The sequence below is a fragment of the Xenia sp. Carnegie-2017 genome, unplaced genomic scaffold, assembly GCF_021976095.1.
Source record: "Xenia sp. Carnegie-2017 unplaced genomic scaffold, XeniaSp_v1 HiC_scaffold_47, whole genome shotgun sequence".
NCBI classification, from domain to species: Eukaryota; Metazoa; Cnidaria; class Anthozoa; order Malacalcyonacea; family Xeniidae; genus Xenia; species Xenia sp. Carnegie-2017.
The window spans coordinates 308,532-329,186 of NW_025813512.1; the positions used below are offsets into that span (position 1 = coordinate 308,532).

The 20,655-nt window shown below is 35.8% G+C and overlaps 1 non-coding gene across 1 annotated transcript; it reads right to left on the reverse strand.

The window, feature by feature from the left end:
- Positions 1-18,062: 18,062 nt before the first annotated feature.
- On the reverse strand, positions 18,063-18,134 carry Trnat-agu. The gene has a single exon. It is a non-coding gene; the product is annotated as a tRNA-Thr (tRNA).
- Positions 18,135-20,655: the final 2,521 nt, after the last annotated feature.

The window sequence follows — 20,655 nt, forward strand, 5'->3', positions numbered from 1 at the left end:
AGCAATGACCCATCTTTTACAGAGGTCCTTATTTTCAATGGGAAATTTGTGAAAAGCTATGTTACTCTCTTTCGAAAAGCGATTTGTACATCCATACGCGGCGCACGATTTGACCATGAAAAATCGAAAATTACGCGCTTTGCAGCTAAAATGTGCTTCTTGAACGTTGTTTTAGAGTTGAGGATGTTATACCTGTGTTTGTTTTTAAGATTGATTGCTTTCAACGTTTTTCAACCATATATTTGAGTCAGTTTGACGTGTAAACTATACTACCGTATATTGCGTGTTATGTTTTTTGCCACCTTTCAAGATGGCTCCCGCGAATAAAATTTGCCTCACCGTGACAACGGCAGTTAGATATCTAGAGGATTGGGTATAAGTCTATGTTCTAATATCTTTTTATTGATCCCGTTGACTGACCTGAATTTTTCAGGTTAATGAGACAATTGTCCAGCAAAGTGCGAGGATTATATCTTCATTCAATTTCAAACACTGCACTGCATATAACAATCTTTCATAATATATTTTTAATTGACAAATTTAACCTGGTAGAGATCTTCCAAGTGTTTTAGAGAAGTTGAAGTTGAGCCAAATTCTTGTTCAGTCTGACGGCGTTTTATGCTCTTTCTCCTAACATTTATAAAAAAGTTTTTGTGGGTATTGTTTTTGCGTAAAAAAACACATTTTGCTTAAGTTTTTTGGGAATGAACAATATTTGAATGTTTTCCCAAAAATTTAGGCTCATTATCATGCCAAATATAAGGCACATTAGCATGCCTAGGAACATAAAATTTACTTAACAATAATGCTATTCTAAAATAGTATAGTCATAAAAATAGTACAGCCAAAAAATGAAGTCATTCTTCGCAGACACAGTAGATTTACAACGCCTGCTTTGCCCGACGATAAAATAAATGACACAGTATGTCTTTGCAAGGGAAAATGTGCTACAAGCCGATGTTATTGTAGGAATAAGAATCGTCCATGTACGGAAAGTTGTGGTTGCCAAACCATGAAATGCAACAATACATGATGAAAATTTAAAAGCCTTGAAAAGCCTTTAGAGAGGTAAACAAAGCAAAACACAGTTTTCTTGTAAGAAAGATTATACAAGATGACAGAATGCTTGCCACAAGGTCAAATCAATTTACGAATTATTTAATAAAAAGGTGTTTTAATACGAAGACAAGGTTCAATTAAGAAAGATGTGAAATCACGATGCTACTTGTTGATTTTCACTGTTCATTTACTTCATTGTCACTTGACAATTCTTTGTCGGTAATTTTGCATCAAAACCTCTCCATACACATCCATTTCCAACTCTTCTGTAAAGAAAGAAAGGCATTAACAGAGTTCAGTGCAAAAATGGATGCAATTACAAAACATCTATTTTTGAGCAACAAGCAGTGCATTTAGGTTTATACAGTTGTAAATATTTAGCACATCGATTGGTGCACAAATGCCATCTATCCAATCAATGGAGATAGACCTATTTTTGGCAATTTTCATACATGGTTGAACAGATTTGGTGGGGCACAGTGACAATTTCCATATTGCTGCTTGGTAATTGGCACATTTGATGTGTTTCTACAGACAATCTTTATTAGGAGGCAAGTTGTATCTAGCCATGTTAATGCCAATGCCAGGCATTAAGTTGGTAAATCTTACATTTTACCTCCTCCAGATTCTTGTGAAGTTCTATTGCTTGCAAACTATTCTTCAATTTCCAGCTACTTTTTCAAGAGCTTTGACAGCTTGGGCATCTCTTGACAGAAGCTTACAACTGCACACTATACTATGTCCATAAAACAAACTGGTTGTGTCACAGCTTACTAATAAAACACATGAATACTAATTAGTTTTCAAATTGTTCAGATTGTTCAGCATTTTAGAGCATTTAGCTATTAAAATTTTCTTGTTTTGAATTGTTTGATTTGTCAAAGCAGCACTCAGAATTATTCAAAAAAGATTTTACCAAGAAGAAAAGTTTGAAAAAATCTGTCAAAGTTTATAACACCCTTAACAGATTTGTGAAAAAAGAGAATATGGTTGGCAAATGTGTTTCCACTGAAGACCTTCTTGGTGGAAACTTTCCTTGGCTCAGCAAAAGCAATGAGAAAGGTACTGACATAAATATCATTTCATGACAAACATTGTCTTGGCTTTAGATTCACTTGTTTCTTCAATAATGAGCATATTTTCAGGTGGAATGTCTTTACCTCTTAAAAGAAAACCTGTTGAGATTTTCTTAACTTGTCTTCAGCTGGTTTTCTTGAAGGTGTAGTTGAGGGGATGTCTATTAGCAACAAGAATATAGCTAAGGATTGTGAAGTGTGTACGCTGTACTAATCCCAGCCAATCCTCCGAAGAAATTTTATGGCGTCCTCAACAGGGTGAGCTTTGCATTCTCATATTTTTATAATATTAAACTATATAGTATATAGTACCTATATTTTATAAAGTATAAAATACAATATATATTAAATTTTAGTTATATAATAAAGATATATTGAATATATATACAATACGAACTCGTAGGAAGCTACCTCCTTTCTCAACTACAAAACATCACAACAGACATAGGACTGTATTGAGACGACGGACTTGCCATTTCAAACACCACACCACGAGAAACAGAGAACATTAAAAAGGAAATATGCCGGATATTCAACAACAATGGACTACGCATAACTATTGAAGCAAACAAAAAAATCATCAACTTCCTTGACATCACCTTCAATCTTAACAATTTTCATATCGCCCTTACACAAAACCCAACACTTCTCTGCAATACGTCCACAGCGAAAGCAACCTTCCACCAACCATAACGAAGAACATACCCGACGCCATCAACAAACGTCTATCTTCACTATCATCCGACAAAGCATCATTTGACCAAATAACTGCACCATACCAAAAGCACTCGAAAACGGATACCAATACACATTAAAATTCGACTCAGACGCTACTACCAAACGGAAAAACAGACTTCGACAAAATATACTTTGGTACAACCCTCCATTCAGCAAAACGTCTACACGAACATTGGCCACAAATTCCTTTCATTAATCGACAAACACTTCCCCATAGACCATAAACTCAGGAAAATATTCAACCGTAACACCATCAAACTCAGCTACAGCTGCATGAACAATATCGAACAAATAATCAACAACCATAACAAACATATACTGAGAACATCAGACAAAACTAACGACAACACCGCGAACAAAAGACACTTACAAAACATGCAACTGCCGACAAAAACAAAACTGCCCACTTAACGGAAACTGCCTGCAGTCATCCGTTGTTTACCAAGCTACTGTAAAACGCAAAGACAATAACACAACTGAGACGTACATTGGACTTACAGAAAACGAATTTAAGACTAGACATAGAAATCACACAGCCTCTTTCCACCACAAAAAACTACGAAACTCGACCGAGCTCAGTAAGCACATTTGGACCCTTAAAGACAGCAATATCGACCACGACATCTCATGGAACATCATTACACACAGCAAACCATACAACAGCACCAGTAAAAGATGCAACCTTTGCCTCAAAGAAAAATTCTTCATCCTCTACCAACCATCCAAATCATCCCTCAATAAACGCAACAAACTTGTTTCCTCTTGTCGCCATAGATCCAAAACACTCCTATGTAATTTGTAACCATACACCTTAATTAATTCTCTAACTTTCATCTAACTTGAAACTATACACCTTGATTAATACACTAACTTCCGTCATCTTGTATATATATTTTAAGCATTTAAGTATTTTATTCATTAAATCCCCTGAAGAGTGAGCAATCACGAAACAGGCTTGTCGAGATGAATCTGTAGTTTTGTGATTTTTCTCAACACCACTACACATATTTACGCTCTGCTCTCGGGCATCGAGTACTGTTTTATACGGAAAATCATAAATTATAAACTTCCTATTGAATATATATATATATATATAAGTTTGAAAATTTGTAATCCAGGCATTGAATGTATAAAAGATTAACGTTTCTCCGGATTTTAAATGATTTTTATTGAGCTTTCGACTCGTTGCTTCGAGCCTTCATCGGAGAAACGTTAATCTTTTATACATATATATATATATATATCATAAAATATATTAATGATATTACATATTATTGTGCATAGTATTATAAATAAATAAATATCTAATGTTTTTTGTCCACCTATAAACATCTCTATGAAGTGTGCATAAGTTCGGTGATTAACAGAACTATAGTTTTATAATGATTAAAATGATTTATCTTATTATTTAGTTTTAGATATTTTGCAGTTTATATTTTTTTGCATTGATGATGTGGTTACCGGATGATTGATGATTGCATTTAGCCAGGCTGGAAAGTATGTCGTTTTTCGACGAGATCTCCAGTGCGCACTATAAAATTACTGGTGTGCTGGTGTGCAAAAGAAATTTTATGGTGCACTAGTGCGCATATGACGATCAAAGCATAATAATATTAAATTAATATACGAAGTATCGCTAATCTCGGTGTACACAGGCTGTTTTCAGTGTTTTGTTGTGTCAAACATGTTGTACATCGCAAAATCTTTGGAAGGAAAAATAGTAATTTAAGGAATATTGATGATACAGTGTGTGATATTGCAAGAGACTGAATCTTGCTTTGTAAGCCTTTGTTGCTATTAAAATATCGGAAGCTACTGTTTATAAAAATGTCATTTCTCAACGCATAACTTCCGTTTGAATTGGATGTGAATATCTCAAATTTCGCCCACGGCTGCACAGAACGGCCATATCAACGGCCATCATATCCTTGTGCCTCCGAGGTAGAGTTTTGAGCCAGAGGCTAGGACAAGGACAGTCTGATGTAAGACCCGTGGATCTCGCTGTCACCGTCCCAGCTCGCTAGGCCATGACAGGAGAACCCAGGTGTAAAGGGTGGGGCCAGTACTGCGCACACTGCACTTCACTTTAAAACTCATCTGCGCAGGCTCGAAGGATACGTTCAAGTCTAGCATCGGACTTGTCAGCCACGAGCGTGCCTGTAGTCGACGTGGACAGCCCCCTTCATGAAATCTTAGTTCGCGAAGCCAAGAGAGAGAGAGTCATTGGGCAAGCGTATCAGATGACGTCTGCCCAGAGAACTCCAAATATATATATGTCTGGAATGGTAACGACAACACATTTTATAGATATAAAATTGAAGCCAATGTCCTGGTCTCTTTCACGGTTTGTACGTCAGTTCCAATCCTTCAAAGTCGAATATTTACTCGGTTTGTACGTCAGTTTCATTCCCTGAGTGCCAAACATACACGGCTAATATAAATTTGAATAAAAATTGCAAAAGCATAAACATATAAACAACATCACGACAAACAACACACGAGGCCAACTCTTTGCAAAAGGTTATTTTTTACAGCTGAAAATTTAATACAGGGAGTTCGTTGTAACTTACAACTTGTAACGAGGAAGCCAACTGAAAATTACACTGTATGCTAAACAGAGAATACAATAAGAAAATATGACAAGAAAATATTCAAGCAAAAATTTTTCTTACATCGGAAGGTAAATTTTCAAATGGTATCAGACAGTGTTTGTATTTTTTTGTCATTTCAGTGGATTTAAAGATCTGTTTTTCCAAAGAAAAAGAAACTTGAATATCCAGTTTAATAAAAAATATTGAGTCTATAACTCGCATTTTTACTTTTTACAGAGCGATTGTATTTTTAATCGATTTTGATAGTGCTTGAAATACTAAATGGTTGTCATCTCGATATCAATAATTGAATATCCTTAAAGACTTTGATATGTTTTAAAGGAAAACCGCAGCGTAAGAGCAGATTGACTAAGTTCACATCACCTTGCTTCTTGATTTATCACTTTGATTCACTTTCCGTGAACCTTTTCATTCCAAAAATTTCGTTATTTTTACGCTCTGATCAAGTTCCGAACTCTACCATTACCAAGGAACAAATGATTTAAAAAAAATAAAATGAACACGCGAGAGACTACAGCCTGACGTGTGATGACGAATGATGACGACAAATATTTTTTTGGCTTCAATTTTGGGCTTCGGTTATCATTCCACTTATTTAAATGTGGAGTTCACTGCGTCTGCCACAGCCGCTGCTGCAATCTTGCTTGTGACCGGTTTTTTACAGTTGTAAAAATTTTGTAAGTTTCATTTTGGCGCCCCTGTACCTTGGCGCCCCCCTCTACGCCTCTGTCACCATCTCTGAATGCCAATGCTCCACCGGAGAAGAAGGTGAAAAAGGATCAATGTGATCCACACATATGTTTGCTTTGTTCACAAGAGTTGACAAGACGATCCAAGTCGTACAAACAAAGGCATTGGGCAAGAAAACATAGTGGAGAGAAAGGAAATTATATGTCAGTCATTGTGCCAATACATCATGTGAAGGCTCAAGCATTGTTAAAATAAAAAAAAGATTCAACAAAGGGAAGAGCAGATTGCAAATGAAGAGACTGTTAATACAGTCAATACAGATCTGTCATCGTCATGCACGTCCACGATCCATTTTTTCTGGTCATGAGGTATATGCAAATGAGGATGACAGCACTCAGACCAGTACTTCTTATACTGGAATGTTATATTTCCAAATGTATTATGTACAAATGTATGTATTTAATTCCAAATGTATTGGTAACTAAGGATAGCAACACAGCAGGGAAAATACAATCCACGATAGCAGATTTTTTTGACAAACAAGAATCGCAAGAGATTTATGACGTATCAGACAATCCTATTGCTAGAATTGAGGATGGTATCAACCAAATTCTAGTCAGATTACAGGCATTAAACATGGATGGAGATGTTAGAAGAAAATCAAGCCAAAATCCCATAACAACTGAGATAGAAGCTGTTAGCGATGCTGGTGTGAAGGCTGCCAATTTGGTGGAATTGTCCAATTGTGAACAAATACAAGTCGATATTCTGACAGATGGATGTCGCGTAACCTGTGTTCCTTGCCACGAATATATCAAAGGAAATCCTCTTTTGAAAATGCAAGTGATTGCTAATTGTAGAATACAAAGTGTATAGATGTAATCTGATTAACACATTTCCTTAACTTTTAGGAATGGTCAAAACAAATCCTGGGGCTTTGGTCTGATCTATGATGTTGCTCGGACTGAAAAGTACTCACAAGGATCCAACCAAGAATGGTACAGTTTTAAGAACAGAATCCTCGAACATGTCAACTGTAGTTCAACGCGAAATGCTGGTCAATTCAATATGAAGGCCTTACAGTATCATTTGAGTCAGAAACAACGAAAGCAAACATTGACACTAACGTTAAGCTGGTGTCTGAAGGGATAAAATATGTAAGATCAAGGCTTTATCGTACGAGTCAATGCTAGCATTCCTTTCCTTTTGTGGAGTAGATGTTGGGACTATCAGACATGGAAGGTTTGATTTCAAGGGGTTTTTTTGTATCGCAGGGGTTTTTTTGTATCGCAGGTGTTTTGTCATCAATATCAGCTGTCTATCTTCCAACATTATAGAAAGCAGTTTCCACATAAAATAAAGGCTGCATATATCCACGTCATAAAGCAAACGGCATCATATCTACAAAAACCTTTGGTAAATACTGGCTTGCCCCCCCACTTTTCGGTCGCAATAGACAAATCTAATCCTCACAGAGACACAAATCAGGCTATAATGATATTCTTACCGGTGAATGGTAAACGCACTGCGATGCCAATTGATGCTCCACTGGTGTACGAGTACAGAGATGCAGATTCCGATAACGAAGACACTATTACAGGAGGTTATGGAGAAGATCTTGCTGTACAAGTAATTGAAATTTTAAAACGACCATTGCAGCTAACTAGCTCGGATTTAAGGTTGTTGCGAGGTAGGATGTTATTATGAGAGCTGACTGAGTCGATGTGTGAGTAATTTGCTAAACATGTTCTCCATTTGCTTACTTTCATTTTCTAATTGCTTCTAGGTGTTCATGCTGATGGACAGTACCAAGCGAGTACATTCCAAGTACATTTTATCAAGCTTATCAAACGCTCTAACCGCTTGCACACATTATTTGGAGGTGGTCGAGGACATGCTGAGTACAAGACGTATTCCAAAAGTCAAGGATTAAAAGTGCTCGAAACTGTGACATATGCAACCACGCGATTTTCCAGTTCTGCTTTCGATCAATGGAAGAAAATTTACAATAGTTATCTTGCTTTGGTTACGGCATACAGTGCAAATCGAGAAGATAAAAAGGATGATTGTGAGGAGACAAAATACCAACTCAGAGGTCAAGATTTTGCGATAAATCTATGTGGAATAGTTGATGTGTTTCAGCCAGTTGTTTCGTTAATGATCAAATGTCAGAGCTTAAACGTGCCTCCCTGGAAAATTGTTGCTTGGTTTCCGAGAGTCATTGATATCTTGGAGGATGTCAGGACAGAATTAAAGCGACTTAAGGACAGAGATGTTGTAAAACCAGCTGAAAAGTTGTTGCCAAGACTTGCAAAACATTGGCAAGAATTAACAAAAGAAGAAGTTGAAGAATGTTCGTTTCAAGGAATACAAGTCTACTAAGGATGGCTCGTAGTCAATGAGAGTGAGCAACTCCTTGAAGGACCGTCCACAGACAAGACTGGGAAACAACATAAGAGAAAGACTATAACTTGGGAGGCACGATCACCAAATGATTGCCTAGATGGTCTTTATCAACTCACAGAATACATTCCAATGTGTCTGGCATCTCGCTACAAAAACATTAAGATAGGAAACATCACTAAGTTAGAAGCTGTGTATGACATTGAGGGACTAACAAAGCTTCTTTGTCATTTTTCTCACGCGAATGGGCGGATCAAAGTCAGCAGGGCTGAAAGACATCTTTGAGATCTTCGTGGGAAAAGAATGTTAGCCAATTTTTTCAAGTATATTTTGGGAATATTTATCTTGGCCTTACTATGTGTAATACCTTTATCACATGACACTCTTACCTAATCTTTCTACATCTTCATGTTTTAGGTATGTTTGCCAATTGCCTCATGTCATACAGCAACTAGACGACCAACCATTACTGAAACTGTTGCCGCATAACAATGATAGTGTCTTGGAGCAATTTAAAGAAACTGTAATGAGAATGGTCTGGGAAGGTCTTGGTAATTGTTGTTCGTATATGTTCATCAATGAAAAGGACCAACCAGTGACAGAATTTAAAAAGGAGCAGCTAATTTCCCTTAAATGCATTGAGGATCCTGCACTAGATTTGTGGTTTACTCTGAAATTTTCTTCGGGAAAGGCAGTGAAAGCAAGGATCAATGAAGAATTTGTGTACACCAGCATGTACACAAATGAAGATATAATAAAGTCAATTGGCCAAGAAATGCACATTGCCCTTGACGTAGCTCTTTCCACAAGTGGTTGTGAGGCTATAGTAGAAGGATTTTATAGTCTTATGTGTACTCACAAGAAAACTGGAGGCCAACCTATTGAGGTTTTGGTTCATAGATCTATAGTAGATTGGTGCGTTCCCCATCCCGTTTCATGTCCTCGTACCATGAGAGCCATTGTAGAAATTTATACAAACGGTGATGAAGACTATAAGCTACCAAACCATCGGCTACCATATTTTAAAGAAGACAGAGCTTTAAATTTTGAAGTGAGCAAAGTTGTGGATAGAGTGAGGCATGAGCCTCCTCAATGTCCACATGTTTTGCATGAAAATTATTTTGGTGAATTATGACGGAGTTGAACTCACTCAAGGATTTATAGTTTTTAAATGCGACATTTTATCTTTTAGTTTTTACATTATCTGTACACTGTAAATGTACACTGTAATTGTAAATGCTTGTTGCCATTGCAAACTATTCAACAAACAAGCAAGAGCTTAAACAAAGTTAACTACTGCGTTATTTCAGGAATACTCAGCACCGCATGTATCATTGAATTACCCTGCCACGCCCACAAATATGGCGTAATTTTGCCACGCCCAAATATGCCTGGTGTGCAATAATATTATTAAAAAAAAATCTCCGTTGTGCAGAAGACATGCTTTCCAGCCTGGGGCCATTTAGCATGAAAGTTGAAGTAGTCACGATATAAAGAATTGTGATATATATTTCTGTTACTAGGAGTTACTATCGCAAGGGAAGTGCTGCCCCTCTCTCCACCTAGTAAGCTAAAACAGTTTCCAAATTGCTATTGCATGTTTTCCACCATTTATCATCTGCCATAAACAATACAATACCGAATGGTCAAAATAAAACACAGCAAGAAACTGCAATAACTTGTATACTTTGTCATTGCATAAAGACAAGCTAATTGTGTCATCTTTTATTTTCAAATTCTCATATAAATCAATTTATAGAAATACATGCAAGAAGTAACACTGTATGTATGTATAATTATGCCAATTTCAAAATGGAATAATTGGATGAACAGTTTTCCAAAGCTCATTTTTACAAAAATTTGCATATTGTCATTTAGAACTCAGCCAATAACAATTAAATCATGTTAACCAGAGCTTAGATGAAATTTTCAGAATTTTATTCACTTGGTTGCCAACAGCACAAGATCAACACATCCATCAATAATAACAGTTATATGGTGTCATATATGTATCTCTTCACTCTCCTTGTGCATCTTTGTTAGTATATCGTTTGTTTTCCCCTGGATTCATGTTACTCAGTTGTTTTTACCGAGGAATCACTTTTATACACATAAAAACTTGAATGGTACAGTCGTTACGGTCATTATTCATGGCATTTCCATTATTGAAAGCGTAAATCGTAGTATTGTAAAAGTCTGTTGTTGATTCTTCAATTAATAACACAGATGTAGAAATCTACAAAAAAGATAGTATTTAAAAACTCTTGCATTATCATAAAAAGGGGAATATGAGAAAGCAAGATAATAAGCATGAAAAAATAACTTACCTTTATTGTATTTGCTGATGATCTTACTTACATACATTATACACACAGTGATTATGGCCATGAAATTGATTAGTTGTAAAGGACTGATTACTCATTAAATTAAGTAAAGTAACCGTAAAATTTGTTCATTAAAATGCACTGCTATAAGAAGTCTTTGCTAAACTACTATCTAATTGGTTTTCCTCTTCAATCCTGTATTGTAAATTAGCTGATGATTTCAAGCTTGTTAATCGCTCATAAGTCATTGGTTCAATGACACAAGATAAAATTATTTTACTCTGCTTATTGCAACGTACGAAACTCCAGTTCTTTCAGACTTGCCAATATCTATCCACGCTTTAGGAAGTTTTAGTCCTTGGCTCTTGTGTATTGTTAGAGCCCAAGCAAGTCTTAGAGGCAGCTGTTGCCTCTCATGAAATCCAGTTTCTAATTGTGAAGAGACTGTGATTGGACATATTGGAACACAAAATGGTTTGTCTACATGGAAAGCAGGACCTCTATAGTTATCAAACTCAATTATGACTGCAATAGGCAAGTCTGGTGGTTGATGGTTGTTGTGAAAAATAATATCAACAACTTTTCCCGTAGCTCCATTACACAGGCCTACAGTTGACCACAAATTCATGGTTAGCATAACTCTGGCACCTTTACCCAGAAAACAACTGGTTCTAAGCCAGACATGTCATCAGAAGGAATTTTTTTGTCCTTTCTGACAAATGGCGAGCGTTAATTTGTGCAATTGGTTGGTCAAGCAAAGTCTCAACAATAACTCTCTAAAATTGATTTGTGCAAGTGCCATACCTTGCACTCGTTGATTCTCTGTAAGTTTGACAACTTTATCAAACATTTGATATGCTTGAAAGCCTTTTTCACCAACTGCGTTAGATGGTTTTGCATGATAAAGAGGTTTATCAGCCACTGGTGGTAACTGACCTGGATCGCCAGTTAAAAATAATAAAATTCCTCCAAATACTTCAGCATAACAACCAGTTGCTTGTTTGCAAAGTTTGTCTATCCAACCAAAGTAACTTGGCCAAGCATAGAATACTCATCAATGATGTATTGTATATAAATCAAATTCTCTTGTAATCTACACAAGCTTTGTCGTGTTAGGTCTTTCTTAACTCCTGATCCAATTGGTAACTTCAATAAGGAATGGATTCCTCGTATATTATACGCAGCTTTTCCAGTTGTGGCAGCAATAGCACACTTGCTTTGTAATTAATTTCGAATTCCATTGATTAGGTAACTCTTACCAGTCCCTGCTACACAATTTATAATCAAACACAATGGCTCTTTATCTAGCTTTGTATCATAAAAATGAGATTTGACTATGTCATAGGCATTTTTTGCATTTCACTGTAAGTGTCAATATCAACATCATCATATTGCTCATCCACAGAGAATTCTTTCATGTTTGTTTTTAACCATGATGACAATTCATGGATTTGTTTTTCAGAGTAATTATCACTGTCAGCATGCCAGTCATTCACAAATTCTGGCATTTCATCAGATTGGTTTAAAGGTGTATGAAGGTCTGATATAATCATGCATTCCTCATGAGTTACCCTTGGTTGTTCAGAACATTTACCTTCCGGTTGTTCACTTTGAATGACAGCTTGTAACTTCTCAAACCAATCAGGAACATTTTTTTGTGCATAAGGTGTTTGCGAAAAATCTTGCCAAGGGTTAAGTCTCATCAGTAGAGTTTTCTTCAACATCCCAGGCATTATTTTGAGACCTTCTCCATGGTTGGTACTTGCAATGGAGTCCAAAGTTTTGACCTTTTGGATTTAGAGAATATGTTGGAAATATTCTTGGTACAACAATTTATAGCAACTTTGCAAGTTTGTCTTTTACAACTTTGAATTTTTTCAAATTCTAATTTTGTATTGGCACTATGTTCTAATGGAAAATGAAAGCAACATTTCAATTCTTCTTTGTTTGCCTTTTTCCTGAGACAGAAACTTGTGCTACATTTAGTGTGTTGTTGAACCATGTTTACAAGATCTTCATAATCTGATTGTTTTTCATATTCAGGGATATCGTTATGAGGTCGCTGACATGGATGAACCTTGGGTCTTATCCAAATGTCTTCATCTGGTGGATTTGGATTGATGGTTTGTAATAACCAATCAACATATTGACATACAGTCTCAGCAGCTCTGTGTCCAGCTTCAATGTCCTGGTCTAGTTCTGTTGTATCAGAATAATCATTTTCTTCCTTAAACTTTTGTGCTAAGAAACCTTTTAAGGCAGTCTTAGTAAGTTGACACAAACCTGCGTCGTTTTTTAGTTTAGCAGTTCCATGACAATGGATACTACCTCTACCTTGATACTCATATCTAAACTAGTGACATTTTGCACAAAGTGTTTCATAAAGCCAGTGTTTAATAAAGCTTTCTAATCTTTGTGTAAAAAACAATCCACAAGATGACAATTTTTTATAACATTTTCTCGCCTTGTCTCATTGGTGAACATTAGCATTAAATAATGCATGGAACTCTGGCCAATGCATATCAGCCGAGGAGAAAGTAAAAAATAATGTTGATGATCCAACACTTGTAATAATGGCTTTTAGCTCCTCTTAAACTCTATTCCAGTAAGCATTTGAAACTGCAATATTCCCAGCATATCTGGAAAGTTTAGACATAAAACATTAGCACTGCTACTGGCAGCCATTACATGCAGTTCATCTATGGTGAGATGAGCTTCACCTGGATTTTGCTCAGGAAAATTCCACTTTGTTGTAAAATTTGTTATCTTTGAAGCATATTAAAAGCCCAATATGAAAATCTCGGGTGATTTTCAAAATGGTATACCCATTTACCATCAATAATTTCAGCAAACTTTAAAAGATGCTTTATTCGTTATTTTAGAGGAACTTCTCTTAAAATCTCTTCATTAGTACAATCACCTTTCCCATGGGGAAATAACGTTGGAAAAGCCATTGTGGCTAAATGTGATACTTGATACTCATTTATTGGTTAACTTTCAACTATAGGCCATAACATTGGGTCATTTGGATTAAGCTTATTTTTGACAGCTTGAACTTCCTGTTGTTGCTGTTCACCAACAAGTAAAAAACTACTCATATCTGTAGATTCATTGTAAACAATATCCTCAGAAGAATTATCAGTACAAGGACCCATATCAGGTCAATAGCTAATCTCAGAAGTAATATCATCTGTCTCCACAGTCATAAGCTCTGGCGGTGTACCATTTGCAGGCAACAAACTCATTGCATGATTATTGATTAATATTTCAGAATAATATGGGTTATTGTTCTTCAACCACACTAAAGCATTGTGTACTTTTTTTTTCTTACAATCACATCTTCAAAGGTATTGTCCTTGCCTTTAACTTTGATGATAATTACAGCCAAATCTATTGCACTGACTTATGAAAATTGTCCATATTACCTTTACCCCAAGGTTGCTCTTCCAGACAACCATACATAGTTGTGTCAAAAATAATCAAATAATCTTGTTGATTTATTCTCTGTTGAGATTGTGACCATATTGTTGCCCACTTTTGTTGTTTAGACTGTCTATCTTTCTCAAGTTTGGCTTGCCATTCTAAGTCAGTTTCGACTGACCTCTTTTGTCGTTTAGACAGTCTATCTTTCTCAAGTCTATTCTGTTTAGCAGAGTCAGTTTCCTCTGACTGCTTTCTTTTCATGAAATCATTCACTTTTCTAAGTCTGATTTGTTGCTTACTGTCAGTTTCATTACCTATTATAGGCTTTACATTAGTTTTTGTAACATGAATAGGTACTATTTCAAATACATTAACATGTAAGTTATTTGCAAGAGAACACAAAAATTGCTCTAACTCCAGAATACCTGTAAATTTTAGGACAATTGCAGTGCCATTAGGATCTGGCATGGCATTAATGTCTCTGGCATGAGAATCAAATAAGTAAAAATAGTTTGATTGCTTTATTATTGCCATCATATAGCCTTCTAATATTAATATAGCATAGCTATGCTTGATGAATGTATTGGAAAGTGCCAAATGAATTTCATAGTAGTGAGACTCAATTTCACCATCAGTTATTACAAGACCTTGAAGCTCATGTTCATAATTTATAACCCAAATCAGTTTATCAACGACTCAACTATAATAGGTACTTTGTTGTTTTTAACCCCATCGTTAGTTCAATATTTTTTGCAACAACAGGAAGTTCTGTGTTATTGGATGCCTTGATTGGCCCTACCTCAATATGTAGTTGAGTGTTATTTTGCGCCTTAATAGGCCCTACCTCAATAGGTAGTTGAGTGTTATTTTGTATCTCAATAAGCACTACCTCAATAGGTAGTTGAGTGTTATTTTGTGAAGGGTCAACCATTATGGGTAATTGAACGCAATTATGCGCCTTAACGGGCTCTTCCACGACAGGTAGTTTATTACTGTTTTCATTGATGGATTGATTCCTTTCTGTTACCAAAATGGGTAATTCAATTTTCTAAGAAAACATGCTCCCAACACATGCCACACTAACAACTGTAGGTAAGTCATCCACAGACAAAAATTCGACACCAGGTTCCAAAACTATTGAACGGCTATTCAAAGCTTTTTTATACAATTTGTCTCCTTGCAATAACACATTATCTAATGTTGATTTAGATCACTCTGCAATTTGAAATATTTTCAGCACTTAAAACTTCCGATAAACTCTTGAAAGCACATTGCTTACCTCTGGATTGAACATTAAAATGTTCATCGCCTTCATGTAAATTACCATCAATGAATAAATGCGCCATTTATTCACTTTTTTGCTTATGAAACATTTTCTCAACTTTTTCATGTGTTTAATCTTACAATATGCCGATTAAAAAATCAATCCCCCTGTTTCCCTCATGAAGCCTGGGAACGGAAGTGGAAAATCTTTTGTTTCTCAATATATTTTTTGGCCAATTACAATGCATGCAATACTGTGTAAAGCCAGTGAACTCAATAACTAAACAACATATGGAGTTCACGGTGTAAAGCAAAGTAAACTAAGCATGTGGGATCAAAGTTTTACTTTTCATTCATAAAATTTCATAATATTAGGATGGATGCCGCCGCAAATCAAGGTACAGTAGCTAATTATATTTGTAATTATTAAACAGTTTTGAGTTTTAACTCCATGTTTTCATAAATATAGAAAATAAAGAAGGCAAAGACTTGTTGAGTTATGTTCATACTGTGTTACCTGTCAAACAGAGCAATCAAACCTCCAATTTTACAGCTCAACCAGAGGCGGATCTAGAGTATGTCAAATCCGTCGCACGACTGATGTTTGAAATTCAAAAATTACCTATTCATATAAATTAAAAATTCATTAATTATTCTTACTTTATTATCGCATTTACTTCGTGATAAAAATCCAGATTTATTTATTATTGAAAACCAATGACTAATCCAATGAATATCTCGTTGGTAACCAGATCAGTTGAATTTTAATTGAGCTGGAATAACCGACTGATAAGCGGGGTGGCTTGACTGGTTCCACTGATAAAGTGGTCTATGAACCCCAAAAACGCTTATTTTATTGGTCAATGGCCAGATCAGTCGGCAGTCTGGAATGGTCTCGACCGATAAGAGGGGTGGCCGGACGTATAAGGGAGTCCAATTGCTATCTTACAATTGGTTCATTTCAATTTTTATTGTGATTGATTTGACGGATTTCGACTGATAGCCAACTGAACTAACATAGTCAAGCTCACTGTCTGAATTGAATGTTTGATCGTTTCATAGTAATTTTTATAAGCATGATAGAAACTAAACTACAATCAAATGGAATTTATGGAAATCTTTTACAAATTCATATATTGACATGAATGCTGCTGTCCAAACTGTGAATTTTTTCAAGAGGGTGAAAAATTTATGGATGAATTGTAAATGCTTGGCAAAGACGATCTCGTGAACGACATTTCAGTCATTGATGTTCAAAAGAAAGCCAACATTGTTTTGAGTTTTATCAGCAGAAATTTACATCCAAAATCGTAAGTAAAGGACAACTGAAGTATATGCATGAATGTAAAATATCAAAGTCAATTTATGTGAGTGTGTGATGCGATTTATGTCAATATGGCATATGGTTAGCAGATTGATGCTTCTAAAATTGTTGTTGCCGAAGGACATTTAGCTATGATTTCTTTAGTGCTTGGGGAATCGTGGCCGTTATATGGTAGCAAAATCCTACATTCCTGCAAATATATTTCAATGGACAAAAAATCTGTAGCCATAAGGCCATACTATTATTTACTTTATCATAAACAAATGTTCGGGGCTTTTCAGTTTATGATCATTGATCATTCAATCATTGGACAGTTATACTACACATTGTTTAAGATTTGAGAAAACTAACATTGATTACATAAGAAGCTGTTTATTATAACCTGTGATTTTGAGTCTTCTGATCCATGAAGCTTTTATTTTGACAATTTGACTGGAATGGCATTAAACCTGAGTATTTCACATACATGAAATGTTGTCCCATGTTACATATCGTCCCTTTTCTAACTGAACACCTCATGTAGAGATGTCAAGGTGTGCTGATCTACGGCTCATACCAGATTGTTTGCCATAAATTCCAAAGGGCTATTGATGTATTAAAAGCATTTTCTATAAAGTAAAAATGTCTTCCTGCGTATGCAGATAAACCTTGAAATTTGGCAAAACAGCAAAGTATTTTTCATGATCACCAGGTAATTTTTCTGATGATCATTATACTTTCTAAACTAAATTATTTAAGATTTACATTTAAACGAGCTTTGATCATATGAAAAGATATTTGTCATAACCAGTAAGCATGACACATGAACCAATTTTAACATTCATGCTACTAGTGATTGCTATATAGCACACCTTGCATATACTTACAGAAGATAATAGTCTAGTGAAATGCCTAATAAACATTTATGGCATTAAGCTGTCCTTAATTGCAAATTTTCACTCTGATAATTTTTGCTTAATCTTTGGCAGAAAAAAATTTTGAGTATTTTCTCAAAAGGTGAATTTGCTGGCACTGATGTGGAGATGGGTAAAGGGTTACAATAAACTTGCATGGTTTGAAGTCTGAGCTTTTCTATATCTATGAACTGTCACTGTATATACTTAATATATTAATCCTAACACGGTTTTTTACACGCACATGAAAAAACATGTGACTTGGACGAGATTTGAACTCGCACCTTCGGGATACTAGTCCGCCGCTCTACCTGTTGAGCTACCAAGCCCACAGGGATTGGAGTCGAGTCAAATCTCTTTTTAAACTGCGTATGGACGAGAGATTCTCGCCACTATAGCAGTTTACTGGATGGCACAGTGTTTCGACTTTATTCAAAAGCCATCATCAGAGTATATACTTAATATATTAATCATAACACGGTTTTTTACACACACATGAAAAACATGTGACTTGGACGAGATTTGAACTTGCACCTTCGGGATACTAGTCCGCCGCTCTACCTGTTGAGCTACCAAGGCCACAGGGATTGGAGTCGAGTCAAATCTCTTTTTAAACTGCGTATGGACGAGAACTGTCACTTGTAGTACCAAATTTCTAACTTAGCTCATTACATAGAGGTTTGAATGGGGGTCTCTAGGGGGGTCTATGCCTGACAACTTGGTAGAAATTATCTCTTTTTAATAGCATTATTGTAAATAAATTTAACGTTCCTAGACATGCTAATGAGCCATATATTTGGCATGATCATGAGCCTAAATATTTGGCAAAACATTCAAGTATTGTTCACTTCATTTTTTTTTTTAAAAAAACGTAAGCAAAATGTGTTGTATTGCTCTAAAACGCTGAAAATGGCATTTTCAAGGTTCTGAAATTCAAAATTTCTCAGGGGAGAATACCTCAGACCCCCCAAGGTGTGGAGCGCCTCCGACATTTTATGACTGATGTTTAAAAAATCCTAGATCCGCCCCTGAGCTCAACTACAAACATCGCCACAGAAGATTGTTTGTATCAGGCATTCTGGAATTCCGCGGAAAAAAAACGTGAATTCCGTGGAATTTTTGAAATCAGTTCCGCAGCTATAAATCCAAATTCCACGACCAAAATAACAAATTCTGCGGGATATAATAAAACAAACAAAACTATTCTTTATCAAATTGCTAGTGGGTAAAACTGGTCTATTTTTAAACAGTGCCATGTGGTAAAATTTACATTACTTATACGTAACTATGTTTAACCGTAACGAGCACCAAAAGTTGTAAATGAAGCACTAAAAGTGATAATGTCCCCTACTGTCTGTAACAGGGCATTTTAAAATTTCTACAATATCAACAATATTAATCCAGCACTCGTCGTCGATTTCCGGCCAAATAAAATAGAATGCGTTGCCAGAAGCCTTTACCTCGATTTCATCTAGTTCTTGGTCTATATTCAGTATAATCCCACAGAATATCTTTGAACCGCTAGCTCTTGATGATGTAAACCATACACGATAAACAATACATTCCGATTGTAATATTGGAAAGTTTAATTGGCCCAATGCCCTGTTCATCTCTGCTTGCACCAGACGAAATTTCCTTTATTTTGTCCATACTAGTGCTCTTATGTTCACTTCTTTTCTCTTTGCTGGTACCTACATTGAGATTCTTCAACTTTCTCTTGTTGCTGATTTTTTGTTTTGACTTATTCTGAATACCACTTCCGGCATTGCAAAGTTTACAGTTATGAAGTACACTATTTGATGTTTCCTGAATGGAACAACAGGATGGAAAGGTGCAAATAACTCTTCTGCATTCACTGCATTGGTGTCCATATGAGACCTCTTTCTGACAAAGATAACAATATTTCAATTCATCACCTGACTTCTGTTTTAGTGCGTTTTTAAGAGACATGCGTATTGTTGCACCGCTGGAACTGGAAGCAATGGAATGGGGTGTATCTTTCTCTTGAGAACTGACTGACTTAATCTGCAAACTTTCATTGCCGGAACTGGAAGCAATGTTATGGGCAGTACCTTTGTCTTGAAACTATTGGGGCTTGTCGATTTTGTGGCAAGGTGCCGAGAAACTTTCTTGACATGTGTTTGTTGAGGACTTTCATTTACCGCCAAAATTAAAACATGACATTCGGCGATGCGAACATGACATTCGGCGATGCGAACATGACATTCGGCGATGCGAACATGAGCCCATATGAACACACGGTGATTATGTACAGCATATATGCGTAACATGAGTAATGCGAACACAAAGTTCTTTGAGTCAGCTGTAATGGAGAAAGAACGATAAGATAATACTTTATGTCCTGATTAAGAATAAAAATAAGTTGACAATAAAAATTGGAAACTTGGCTTCAAACACTATTGTAATACTTATTTTTCAGCTTTTCTGGTTTTTTTATTGTCATTTAATTGCTCTAATTTTGTTGAATTTGACATTTTTGAAAATTCATTTGGCTATGGACATCCGCAATGCCTGCCCACACGGGTGAATATATTAATACAAATAGTTAGAATTGGAAACTCGAAATCATTTTTTGAAACGGTAAGTTTGTATTTGTTAAATTAACATTTAAAAATAATACAAGTGATTAATACCATATTTATGTAATGTTTCATCTTTTACAGTGTTTTGTTTGGAGTAAAATTTTATGTTTCTATTGAACAGGAAGATAGTAGAAAGATAGTCATTAATCATTTACAACAGTCTATGCGGAAAATTGAGCACATCTTAGAAAACAATTCTGAAGAGCTCCCGGACTATGATTGCTTATCATTTAGAGTTGATCATCTC